The 13,687-nt window shown below is 34.8% G+C and overlaps 1 protein-coding gene across 1 annotated transcript in view; it reads right to left on the reverse strand.

Annotated features, from left to right (window-relative positions):
• The window catches only part of LOC135841264 (nephrin-like), a 1,354,679-nt gene that overhangs the window by 1,231,746 nt on the left and 109,246 nt on the right, over positions 1–13,687 (reverse strand). The gene's annotated exons all lie outside the window — the stretch shown is intronic.

The raw sequence follows: 13,687 nt of genomic DNA on the forward strand, positions 1-13,687 counted from the left end.
AGCAGGGATTCAGGAAGCATGCTAAGTGCCCTGAAAATGAAAATTGAGTTAAGACCGCTACGATGTTCTACATCAAAATCAGCACCTTTTTACCTACTTACGATACCCAATACCTACTTTTAGTACTTTAAAATCAGGCCGAAAGATAGCGCACTCTGTAAGTGCCATACCTGAAAACGTAAGGAAGTATGCTAACAAGGGAACTACCTGAACCGGCAGAAACGAAAATGAACGAATCAAAGCTCGATCGAAAGGGGACCACCTCAGGACCCCAAATCCAAAATTTCAAGTGCTGAAGTTGATTTCTCGATTTTTGGTGAATTTTTGAAAATTGAAAAATCCAAGAAAATATCAATTAATACCAAAAATAGAAAATATTGATGAAAATTGAAATTTTCTCGGGAAGTGGTTCAGATGGCATCCCTAACTCATTTACAACTATCGAAATTCGTAAAACCTCAATTCCAGTCATTCTGGAGCCTCCAGCGATTTTTTATCATTTCTCCAGAAACTTGAAATTGCTCTGGAACGGCTAAAAACCAACTTCAGCACAAATCACTTCATTTTGGGCCTATGTGGGTTGCCTTTAACCATTTTTTGCGGTTGTCGCGAAAATCGGCTTCTGCCAGTTCAGATGTGTATTTTTGCTCACTGGAAAAAACGCCAGAATTTGAAAATGTTAAATATTCCATCTTTTGCAATGCTACCTATCCGAAATCGAGCTCCGACCTATTTTCGACGTTCCGAATAGGTAAAACTCCCATTTCGGCCATTTTGGAGCCTCCAGCGACTTTCATCATTTCTCCAGAAACTTGAAATTGCTCTGGAACGGCTAAAAATCAACTTCAGCACAAGTCCCTTTATTTGGGGCCTATGTGGGTTGCCTTTAACCATTTTTTGCGGTTGTCGCGAAAATCGGCTTCTGCCAATTCAGATGTGTATTTTTCCCATTGACTTGTGCAATGAATAAACTGCAAAATTTGAAAATGTTGATATTTCATCTTTTGTGATGCCACCTATCCTGATTCAAGCTCTAACATGAATTTTTTTCCAAAGAAAGTACATAATGTGCCCACTTGGTACTGCACATGTACTCGTACAGGCCAATGGGTAAAAATACACATCTGAACCAGCAGACGCCGATTTTCGCGATAACCGCAAAAAATGGTTAAAGGCAACCCACATAGACCCCAAATAAAGTGATTTGTGCTGAAGTTGATTTTTAGCCGTTCCAGAGCAATTTCAAGTTTCTGGAGAAATGATAAAAAATCGCTGGAGGCTCCAGAATGGTCGAAATGGGGGTTTCACCCATTCGGAACTTCGAAAATAGGATGGAGCTCGATTTCGGATGGGTAGCATCGCAAAAGATTGAATATTTAACATTTTCAAATTTTGGCATTTTTTCCAGTGTGCAAAAATACACATCTGAACTAGCAGAAGCCGATTTTCGCGACAACCGCAAAAAATGGTTAAATGCGACCCACATAGGCCCAAAATGAAGTGATTTGTGCTGAAGTTGGTTTTTAGCCGTTCCAGAGCAATTTCAAGTTTCTGGAGAAATGATAAAAAATCGCTGGAGGCTCCAGAATGGTCGAAATGGGGGTTTCACCTATTCGGAACTTCGAAAATAGGATGGAGCTCGATTTCGGATGGGTAGCATCGCAAAAGATTGAATATTTAACATTTTCAAATTTTGGCATTTTTTCCAGTGTGCAAAAATACACATCTGAACTGGCAGAAGCCGATTTTCGCGACAACCGCAAAAAATGGTTAAAGGCAACCCACATAGGCCCCAAATAAAGTGATTTGTGCTGAAGTTGATTTTTAGCCGTTCCAGAGCAATTTCAAGTTTCTGGAGAAATGATAAAAAATCGCTGGAGGCTCCAGAATGGTCGAAATGGGGGTTTCACCTATTCGGAACTTCGAAAATAGGATGGAGCTCGATTTCGGATGGGTAGCATCGCAAAAGATTGAATATTTAACATTTTCAAATTTTGGCATTTTTTCCAGTGTGCAAAAATACACATCTGAACTGGCAGAAGCCGATTTTCGCGACAACCGCAAAAAATGGTTAAATGCAACCCACATAGGCCCAAAATGAAGTGATTTGTGCTGAAGTTGGTTTTTAGCCGTTCCAGAGCAATTTCAAGTTTCTGGAGAAATGATAAAAAATCGCTGGAGGCTCCAGAATGACTGGAATTGAGGTTTTACGAATTTCGATAGTTGTAAATGAGTTAGGGATGCCATCTGAACCACTTCCCGAGAAAATTTCAATTTTCATCAATATTTTCTATTTTTGGTATTAATTGATATTTTCTTGGATTTTTCAATTTTCAAAAATTCACCAAAAATCGAGAAATCAACTTCAGCACTTGAAATTTTGGATTTGGGGTCCTGAGGTGGTCCCCTTTCGATCGAGCTTTGATTCGTTCATTTTCGTTTCTGCCGGTTCAGGTAGTTCCCTTGTAAGTGCCGTTTGAGCCAGCCTATCGAATAATTGTTTTCTGTACAAGTTATGAGTTGAACCTGCTTCTATTTGTTAATACGGAAATTACTCGAAATTTTGATCGAGGACATAGGTATTTGAGGTGAGGAAAATGATCTACGTAAAAAACTCTACAAGATGGAGTTGGTTTGAAAGTTTTCCGCGCAATAGAAAAAAAAAATATAAAAGCTCAAAGTAGTAAAACTTTTAAAAAAATATTATTTTTTCGAATTTTTTTGTAGTTAAATGCAATTTACTCGAAATTTTGATCGAGGACATAGGTATTTGAGGTAAGGAAAATGATCTACGTAAAAAACTCTACAAGATGGAGTTGGTTTGAAAGTTTTCCGCACGATAGAAAACAAAATATAAAAGCTCAAAGTTGTGAAACTCTTAATAAAATATTATTTTTTCGTGTTTTTTTGTAGTTAAATGCAATTTACTCGAAATTTTGATCGAGGACATAAGTATTTGAGGTAAGGAAAATGATCTACCTTAAATTCTGAACAAGATGGAGGTTGTTTGAAAGTTTGCCGCGACATAGAAAAAAACTTATAAAAGCTCAAAGTTGCAAAACTCTTGAAAAAATATGGTTTTTTCATGTTTTTTTTGTAGTTAATTACAATTTACATATGTACTTGAAATTTTGATCGAGGACATACTGGTTTTCATGTTTTTTTTGTATTGTCGAATTTCGAGCTTTTAAAATTAAAACCAACTCCCTCACCTCAAATACCTATGTCCTCGATCAAAATTTCTAGTAAATTGTATTTAACTACAAAACAACACGAAAAAACCACATTTTTTCAAGAGTCTTTCAACTTTGAGCTTTTATAAGTTTTTTTCTGTGGCGCGACAAACTTTCAAACCAACTCCATCTTGTAGTGTTTTTTACGTAGATCATTTTCCTTACCTCAAATACCTATGTCCTCGATCAAAATTTCGAGTAAATTGTATTTAACTACGAAAAAATACAAAAAAACCATATTTTTTCAAGAGTCTTTCAACTTTGAGCTTTTATAAGTTTTTTTCTATGGCGCGGCAAACTTTCAAACAACCTCCATCTTGTAGAGTTTTTTACGTAGATCATTTTCCTTACCTCAAATACCTATGTCCTCGATCAAAATTTCGAGTAAATTGCATTTTCCTTACCTCAAATACCTAAAAATGCAAAAAAGGGTATTTTTCTATACGTGAATTGTTCAGTTTAAAAAATCGAAAATCTGGCTAATTTTTTCATAGGTTGGCGAAAAATAGGTGAAAGTATGCTATGTGCCTTGGTGTTCATAGCCACACACCAATATGACGTCACAATCACGGTTACCGCCCTTTAAACGCGAATATCTCGAAAACAGGTTTAGGGCACTTAGCATGCTTCCTGAATCCCTGCTTCATTTGCACATTTTTATTATTCATAGACCAATAAACCCGATTTTAAAAATTCTCAATTCGTCTGAACTGTTCTGACTCGTGCTTTTAAATTTGCAAAAAAAAATCACACGCCAGTCAGTTTGGTAGCACCCTGTACACAACACATACCACTCGTTTTGACTTCGAGCGAACACAAGAAAACATAGAAGTACAGAAAAGTGTTGTTAACAAAAACTGACCCCTCATACAATTTGCTCTCGCCAGTAAACAGCATAAAAAAAGCATCTTTGCACAAACAGTTTCTCATTTTGTTAAATCCATTCTTTCAACAACACAAAAAGCTAATGTCGGTTCAGCATCCTCTGTTTGTAATGTACCCAAGTACACTTGAGGAAAAAAAATGAAAGAATTTTAATTCACATTGCGAGATGAAAGCTTTCGGCGATCTTAATTAAAATTTTTAAATCGAAAAAAAACCGACACTTCAACGAATTATATGTTTTCAAGATTTCGTCATAAACAAACAGAAAAAAATCTTCATTTCACTATGTTACACTACACTAATGCGATATACTCCGTACTAAAGTATAGTGGTACTCGAAAAATGCTACAACTGTTAATTCAATATGCCTAATAATATGCCAAAAATGCAGACACAGGTAGAAGGTAGTACCTATGTTTACTCAGTTTTCATTCAAGATAAGTGGGCAGGTACTATAGGAGGAAAGGAGGCATTAAAAGACCTAAAACTGAATAAAAATTCACTCCTTTCCCTCCTTGTCACACAGTTTCAAGAAGTTTCAAAGCAGGTAAAAGTGCACGGATAAAACAACCGTCTTCGAGACAAACAAAGTTCACATTTTGCAACAAAACTCATATATGTAATGTAATTATCAAGAGATCACATTCTTCTCCTCGAAAATGTTTCCTGCGTTGCCGAAATTTGAATACAATTGTGTACAACAACAACAAAACAAAAAAACAAGTAGTCTACTCAACCTAAAAGTAAAAATTTCCAGAATTTGATTTAAAAAATTGTCAATATTATTGCTTTTGAGTTTTTCTCATCAATTTTTTCAAATGAAAATATAGATGAACATTGAACTCACACAAAGCTCTCATGTGTGCAAAAAGATCTCGTGATCAGAGCATAAAAAAGCAACTGGAAACATCGAATTAGCCATGCTGCCACAGAACTTTTGACTAAATTGAATACCATCATCCCAAGTAAGTTACAAATAACCTTCATCTAATTAAATGGGAAGTGAAAAAAAGAAACGAATCCGTTTAAGCAACTTAATCGAAAAATATTTACCTACTCAAGAGGAATGCAGAAAAACGAGAAAGAAATATCTCCGCAAGAGTTTAGGGCAATATAAAAATCGCCGTTCGTAAAAGTTTTTTCTAAAATCTCGAGAAATAAAAACAAATAACTTGATAAAAAGTCTTTCCAATTTCACTACTGTACAGATTTAAGTTTTTTCAAAGACTAAAAACTAATGGAATTTGTTCGACGAATAAAAAACTGAAGACTTTTTTTCAAAATTGAATGCAGGCTATTGACATTTTTGCAATCGCTGCTTCCATCAAGCACACGAATAAGTATAAGGTATAGTCTGCGCATTGGTTCATCTCACATAATTTCATAAATGAAAGAATACGTCATTTTGATGACGATACGAAATACGACACTCCTACAACTGGTGGCAAGTTGGCGATAATTATTCGAAAATATCGACTGAAAGACAGACGCAATCAGTGTTGTCATCCGATAGTGCAGATCCCCATCGGTATTATATTAAAGGCAAGTAAAGCACATAGATCACCTGTAATGCTCCACTTACACAAAAACGAACTTCACCCAAGTTCAATTAGAAATCCAATTTAAAACCAAAAAATTACTTGTGATTTCTTGATATTTTTTGAAAATCTACCCAAAACTGGTGTTTTTTTTAAAAAATCATCAACTTGAAAAAAAATAATTTGTACTCGTACATTTGCAATTAAAGTGATGTCAATAAATTCTGAAGCTAATACTGCCTTTTCAAAACCAAATTTCACCATCTCTCACCATTCTGAAGCCCATAGCGCGATTTTTGAATTTTCCAGGATTTTGAAATGCCTTCTAAGGACACAGATATTAATTAAGGCAGCTAAAAATTGAGTTCTGGTTCATTTCGGACCTGCTCAAAGCGAAGATTATTCACAACTGGGATGATTTCCAGACGAAGCGGACCCTTTGGGTGTTTTTTAAACCAGCAATTTTCAATGATTCGTTTTTTTTTTTTTTTTTTAAATTGGTATATTTCTCCAATTAGGCATAAACTCGTCATCAAACAGATCGAATATACACCAGAACTTGATTTTAAGCTGCACGAATCAATTTTCGGGCCTTTTGAAAAAGTTCAAACACAAGGATTAACACGAAAATCGTTTACATGGCTCCGAAATCACTGGAAATGATGGAATTCGGTTTGAAAGAGTCGATAAAAGCTTCAGCATTTGATTATCATCATTTTCACTGAAAAAGTATGTACAATTTAAAAAATACATTTCTTCTTGCATGAAATTTTTAAAAATTCATTTTTAGGTATTTCCGAATTTTCAAAAATTTGCCAAAAATCGAAAATTTGAGCAGTTAAAATTGCAATGAGAGGGGGTTCAACGCTCCTTTCAAAAATCGTATTTCTGTTCAAATTAGAAGCAGACACCTCGAGCTATATGTACTAAATTGCCCGTATCATTGAAATGCTTTCAGTTATTACCCATATCACCCGAGCTACATTCGAAAACTTAAACGACGATTTATTCCTCACAATCATAATACTTTTTTGGAGAAACTGCGAAAATTATATGATTGCGAACGGTGCCAGCGGCGTACGACGACGCGAAGACGCAGGCCTACAAAAAATGATGCAGATGTGCGTGCAATCTATCTAAATTACATATTAAGTATGTATACCTACGTGTGTATGTATGTATCTATGTATGTAGATATAGGTACCCACTGCTGCTTAGACTATGACTGGAAAAAGTGTATCAATACCAACACTTCAACCTAGGTGATGAGCCAACGAGTACGAGTCTAGCATTAATTTCCTCAAAATGGGAGTTTCTAATTGTAGAAAAGTCCTATTAAATTAAATGAGAAATCGTAAATTTCATAATCCGCTTATTTTTACGTTTCGGTTCGCCTACTATGGCACAAATTGTTACATGTCAGAAAAGTTGCCTAGATGTTCAAACATAGGTGGCGATGAACCGGGGTTCAATCTCCGAAACGAAACATATTACGTATCTACCCAAAGAAACTGGTGAGCAGGACATACATACAACGGCATCAACCAGGCTATCTGGATGAGCCTCCAGACAGTCGATAATTTATAATAAGAGACTTCAAACTCGGTGATGAGGCGAAAGCCAACCTACCTCGACTGTAATCTACGATACTTAGACGTACATATGTAGTTGTTTAATTTGAATCATAAAATTTCACTTTATTGTATTCTATATTCAAATCAACAAGGAAAAATGAACCTTTCGAGCGAAAATGTCCCTGTCCTCGGATTATTGTGAATTTTTTCAATGTGAACACACGATCGTTTAGATAAAATCGAATGCAACGCTAAATAAATTCATTTCACATCATCGTGATAAGACATCATTTTAGCGAAAAAGTATTCAACTGGTCGTTATCAGGTAATTAAAAAGTACGAGACAAAATTTTGCCGATCCACCCCTGAGAGGGAAGGCATTGATGAAAGAAAATTTGAAACCGCGGTATCTCAAAATTTAATTGAAACACATCAAATTTTTTTCTTCAGGTGGGCTAATTTTAAAAACTTAAAAACTCTATAAAATGTATAAAAAGGTCATTTATGAGCCATGGGCACCTCCCCACCCAATTTTGAGTCTGAAACAGGTTGACAATATGAGTGTTGTTTTCATTGGAATCAAACCCCTCGAACACGAATATGAAGTTGGGTTTACAGTTGGACCATTCTAAGGGCCTCATTTGAGGCGGAAGAGGGGAGAAGGTAGATCACCACTAAAATTGAGTTTGTCGCGAAAAATGTTTCATTGTAGCGCTACCTAAGCATTGTAACTTCTTTGGTCAAGGTTAATTAATGATCCTTGTGAAGAACCATCACACAATTTCATCTCCTCCCCTCTCCCTTTTCCTTACGTATGCCTCCTTTGAGAGGACAAAAGTCACAGTTGTCAACTTCTGAATCTAACCTAGCCTAGGCTGGTAACAAAAGTTCGCTGGGTAGTTGAAGCAGTTCATGGCATAATTGGTCAGAAATTCAAATTGAGAGTCAGAGTTGATTCCGACAGAAATGATGATAAGATTCCATCCAGGCTCACATTTGAGCTAGTAATGTCCAATGAAAATTCCCTAGCAGTTGAAGTTGAAACAAGCAACTGGGACAGAAAACTGCGTCCCTTTCAAGTTTTAAGTTCCGATGAACTTTGGGACTTTCCAGAACTACCTATCAAGGATTTAAAGATCTTATTTACTAGTAGTTATCAACTCAAGCAGGCAGTCTCTTACCTCGCAGAGTTGATGGCAGATGACTTCACAATTCCACTTTCGTTCTTAAAGGAAACCCCAGAAATTGTTAGTCCATGCACAATCAAGGCACATTAATTTGCGCAGATATAATAAGATGCTAGATATATTCATTACAAACCCAATTGCACGCAGTTGTCTGGAATTAAAAGATATTGCTGCAACTGCGCAAATGGTAATCGAATCGCACTGTTGGTTGCTGTCATCGACCTCAACTGTGGGGCTGCTTCGGACCTAAGTGCCAATAATTGACCCGTGGTTCACCCATCAGTGTAAGTATAACGGAATCGATGGTTTCTGTTCACATAATGCAGCAATTACCCATCCATTTCTTAGCACACAACAGATTTCTAGACAGCATTCCCCAACCTGCAGTGCAGAGATGCTGCAACATCTCTTTGATCAGGAAATCATTGACTTTAATGCACTTTATGCAGTCACTGAAGACAACGAAGAAGATGAGGATGGTACCTATGAGTTGAATGGACAAAGATACAGACATGGTAAGACCTATTTAGGGGTAGCCTCACAGTTCAACGGAATTGTCATTACTCATTATGATAGTCAGCAATTTTGAACCACCTAAGTATGTATATTGATTATAGACCATGAAAACATAAAAGCATTTGATGCGCATGGCCTTTATGTATTTACCCCAACAGGATTGTCAAGGTTGTGTCTTCGAACAAACAAATCATCATGTTCAAAGTCAGACGTACCTAACTTTCATTTCAAGTTATTGGCCCCTGTTGGTGACAGATATATCTTTTGAAAATCAATCTAATAATTTGTTTCCTTTATTGTGTGGAAATTATCTTTGAGATTTGTTTTGTGCATAAAAGTTGGAGACCACTATGCGTCAAAAAAGTAATCAGAAATTTGAAGAATGTTTGAGGCATATGGCCAACAGTTGTTAGCTATTTTGTTTCCGTTCTCCACCAACATTCATTTCATTTGACAAGTTTTCGAGCTTCTATGTCTCATATTAACCCAGTGATAATAACTTATAAGTGTACGTAGTTTTCCCACAGATAATTAATTATAAATAATGTAATAAAATGACTTTTTAGAGGTAATAGTTGCAGTCTGCACTATTAATTTTCGTGCAAATTGTATTTTTTAATGATTTCTTGAATTCACTTACTCATAAGAATCAAGTTACAAGGCTTAGATAGCGCATAGCGCTTTAAAAAAACATGTTTTGCGAAAAACTCAACTTTAGGGAAATTACCCGCTCAAATACGGTCCTTCGAATGGTACAGCTGTAAATCCAACTTCTTACTCGTGTTCACAGGGTTTGATTCATATGAAATCAACACCCATATTGTCAACCTTTTTCAGATCCAAAATTGGGTGGGAGGAGCACATGGCCCCAAAATGAGCTCTTTGAGAAATTGTTGCATTTTATACAGTTTTCAAGGTTCAAGTAACTACGTGCAAAATTTCAGAATCTCATCACGAGTATTTTTTTTTGCAGGGCTACCTACGACACAAAAATACATTTTAAAAAGGTTTTTTTTCAAGTTTTTGAAGATGGCCCATTTGAAAAAAAATTGGTGTACTTGAATTACGTTCGGAGATACGATGGTTTCACATTTTTTCGTCAATATCTCCCCCCTCTCCCTCGGGTGGGGGGGGGGGGCAAAAATATCGAAAAAATTCACATACGACTCATCAGACTCATGTTCATTGAGTGAAAATGTTTAGGACACTGTAATTGAATCACTCCAATATTGATCAAAAACAGTTTGAGAACTGATTAGAAATTGGGTTGGGACTCTATTTTAATTAGGAACAATTCAAAATATTTTGGTAATGATTCACTGATGGAAAATATTAATATTATTACATTCCCTCGGAACCTGATGATGTAAATACATGGTAATTACGTAAATTAGATCTAACGAATGTTTTTCTTTTTACATTAATGAGTTAAGTATGGGATGATTCGTTCCATTTGTTTGAGCATTCGTTCATTGTTTTTTTTTCATTTTTATTATGTTAGTGACATTTATACATTTTGAGCAAGATTAATCTTCTTCGCGAATAATTGTAATTAATTAGTGTTGAATAATTTAATAATTTTTCGATTCCATGATAGAGATGAGAATCTATGTTGAATGCCTCAAAATTAATAACCAAATTTTTCGAATTTTCTTCGTGAATTATATAAGTAATTATTATGGAATAAAATTGATATATTTATTGCAATTTATCGGAGTTATTGCTCCATGGGCAATCCATTGCTTTGGCAAAGATTCTAGCAAATTGTACAAAAATGATGCTGTTACACAAGGTAAGTACAATATTTCCACTATGAAGGAATAAATACCTAATATTATTGTACTTATTCCAAAATATCATAAATTGATATTGACAAGTTATTAGAAAGCAATGTTGATGGGATGTGTTTTACCACCCATTAAGGTTGTTTTGTTATTATCCTTCATGCACATTAAGTGAATTTTTCATGGATTTATAATATATGCTACAAAATAAAGTGCAGCGGATGCCAAAAACCAGGCTATGTACCGTTTACCTTGTTCAAATCGAAAACATCCTCAAAAAGAACCCAAAATGTATCTACAAAAATTCAAAATGACTGCTTTTGGTGATGTTCATTTATTGTTTTTTTTGGTTCTATTTTTAAAATTTCTTTAAGACTTTTTTTCAACTTTACTTACCTATCCTTAGAAATGTGTTTAGTATTATGAATAGGCTAACGACTTCAAGAAAATGATAACTATATCTCCAAACGGAATATTACTGGCACATATTTTGTGCTATATGCCATGGCACCAAATCATTGTTCACTGGCTCTTATTTGCAAAAATGAGTATGATTGTCTGGAAGATTCTCAAGCTGATGAACTCGTGAAATTCGAATAAGAGGGTGGATGAGGATCCCGTCAATTGAGACTTCCCAAAACTGTAGGGACATTTTGTTCCTCAAAATTGCGTCATCGACAGGGAGGAAGGTGGTCAAATGTCAAGATTTCAGGATCAGAGGTGAGGAAATTATAGTTCAAGTCAACGAGTCAGTATTTACAAAATGGATGTACAACCTGGGTCGTTTGGAGGCTTCAGAAACGTGGGTACACGGCATGTTAGATATATGTACCAAGATTTTGATCGTGGCCATCGTACCAATATAATTTCAATTCCTATCTGATGCAACCTACTGGCATGACGACTGATTTTAGAATAATCAATGTGTATTGGAATGGATTGCGGAAAAAAAGGCGCAGCATTTTGACTAAATCAAAAGTGGATCAACAATATAAATGTAGTTGTAAATCAGATTATTGTGGGGTATCACACCTCCTATAGTATATCCACTGAAGGAAAACATCCATAATGTTTATCCATCTTTTTTTTTGATAAGAGTGGTACATTCATTACAGTTGTAAATAGTCAAGAAAAAATTACAGAACCGGAGGTGACTTTCGAGGAGAAATATGGGTCTCCCCAAATAGGGCAAATGGGGGGCATTTTGGTAAAAATCGTGACTTTTACTCTACCAGGGACCCAATCAAGTTTGGGGGGAAATGACCCAGTTCCAAAATATAGTACATACTCGTATATAAGATTTGCAGTAATTAAGCAAAAACATCGAAGGATATCATTTCTGAAACTGAGAAATATTTTGGAACGCAGCATCGTGCCAATTTTTTGCTCATTTCCGATTTCAAAAAACCAAAAAAAAATTAGTGTAAGTTTTCAGGTTTTTTTCTCGATTTTTGGAAATTGGCACAAATGGCCAAAAAGTTGTCACCGCTGCATTCCAAAATGTTTGCACAATTATTTTAAAAGAAATATCCATTTTTTATAAAGCGAGTGCTCTACCTTGATTAGTTGATATAAGTGAACATCTACGTACTGCGTCTACAGCGTTGTCTTACTTTTGCAAAGCTACTGAATGTTTCACGATCCATTATTGGCATAAATAAGGTACATACCTGAAAACAAATTCAAAAAATGAAACATCGTAATTCGATTAATAATCAATATAGGTAACCAAGCCAAGCCAATCTAACAATGGACCTACGCTACATATCGATACCCTAATTCTAATTGAGGAGGGAGAATGTCATCCGAGGTTTCATCATTCGAAGTAATTTTTGGAGGGGGTATGCGGGGTTGGAGAAAATTGAAGCTGCCTGGTCACAAGTAAAGAAGTTTTTCCCACGAAAGGGTGTGTGCGATGACTTTGCCTCATGAGCAAAAAACTTCTCGGAAGAATACGTCATGTGGAGATAATTTTAAGAGAATAAGAAAAATACCTATAGGAGAAACTTTTCATTTTTTGCTGCGTCACGCGTCATCTCTCAGAATGGGAAAAATACGCATTCCCCATTCCGCATTCTTAGTCGTTGAATATATGAGTACCTTTTTTGTAATTTTTTTTTTACCTTTTCAATTTTTTTTGTTTTGTACACTATTTTTCTTTCGAGAGGTCTGATGGTTCCAATTTTTCACGTTTCTTTTTCAATTTGAAATTTTTTTTCAAATTGATTTAGTTTTAGTTTTTTCTTCCTTTGGGCAGCCTGGTAGTTTTTCTTCGAGTACACACTCTATTTTGTTTGTTCATATGTTGTGGTAACAATTTTTATGAATTGTTTTTTGTTTTTTTTTTTTTTTTAGAAAGATGTGATATTTTTTTGTACTTATGCTTCTCTTTTGTTTCTACATATTTAAAAATTACCATTTTATATTTTTCTCCCCAATTTATTTTCAATTTATCTTGGTTTGATTTTTTTTTCATTAATAATTTATTGTGTATACCTATAATTACTTCCTCGTGTACATATTATTTTCTAGTTGCATTAAATGCCATGCAGCTATACCTAGAGATTAAATTTAATTTAAGTCATTGAATAAAATTAAAATTAAAAAAATTATAATTAAGTAGATAATTTATTTTTCGTGAAATTCAAATAGGTAATTACCTCAATTTTGAATAAAAAATTAATTTATTCTTATTCAGTTAATATTGCCATTAGTTAGTCATTATTATCTGAATAAAATAAAATTTATTCAGCCAATTTCAAAAATTGTAAAGAAAAGCAGAATTCAGAAAAATCAAGACTAAATAAATCAAATTAAAAGAAAATTTTTGATGATAATTTACCTGGGTATTCGAAACTACATACCTACGTGAAAACCAACGTTGAAATGAAGCGTAAATATTGTAAACAAAGATTTCAAATCGCTCGAAAATGACCAACTTATCAACAAATTTTATTCTCAAACAGCTTA

Source organism: Planococcus citri, chromosome 3 (genome assembly GCF_950023065.1).
Source record: "Planococcus citri chromosome 3, ihPlaCitr1.1, whole genome shotgun sequence".
NCBI lineage: Eukaryota > Metazoa > Arthropoda > Insecta > Hemiptera > Pseudococcidae > Planococcus > Planococcus citri.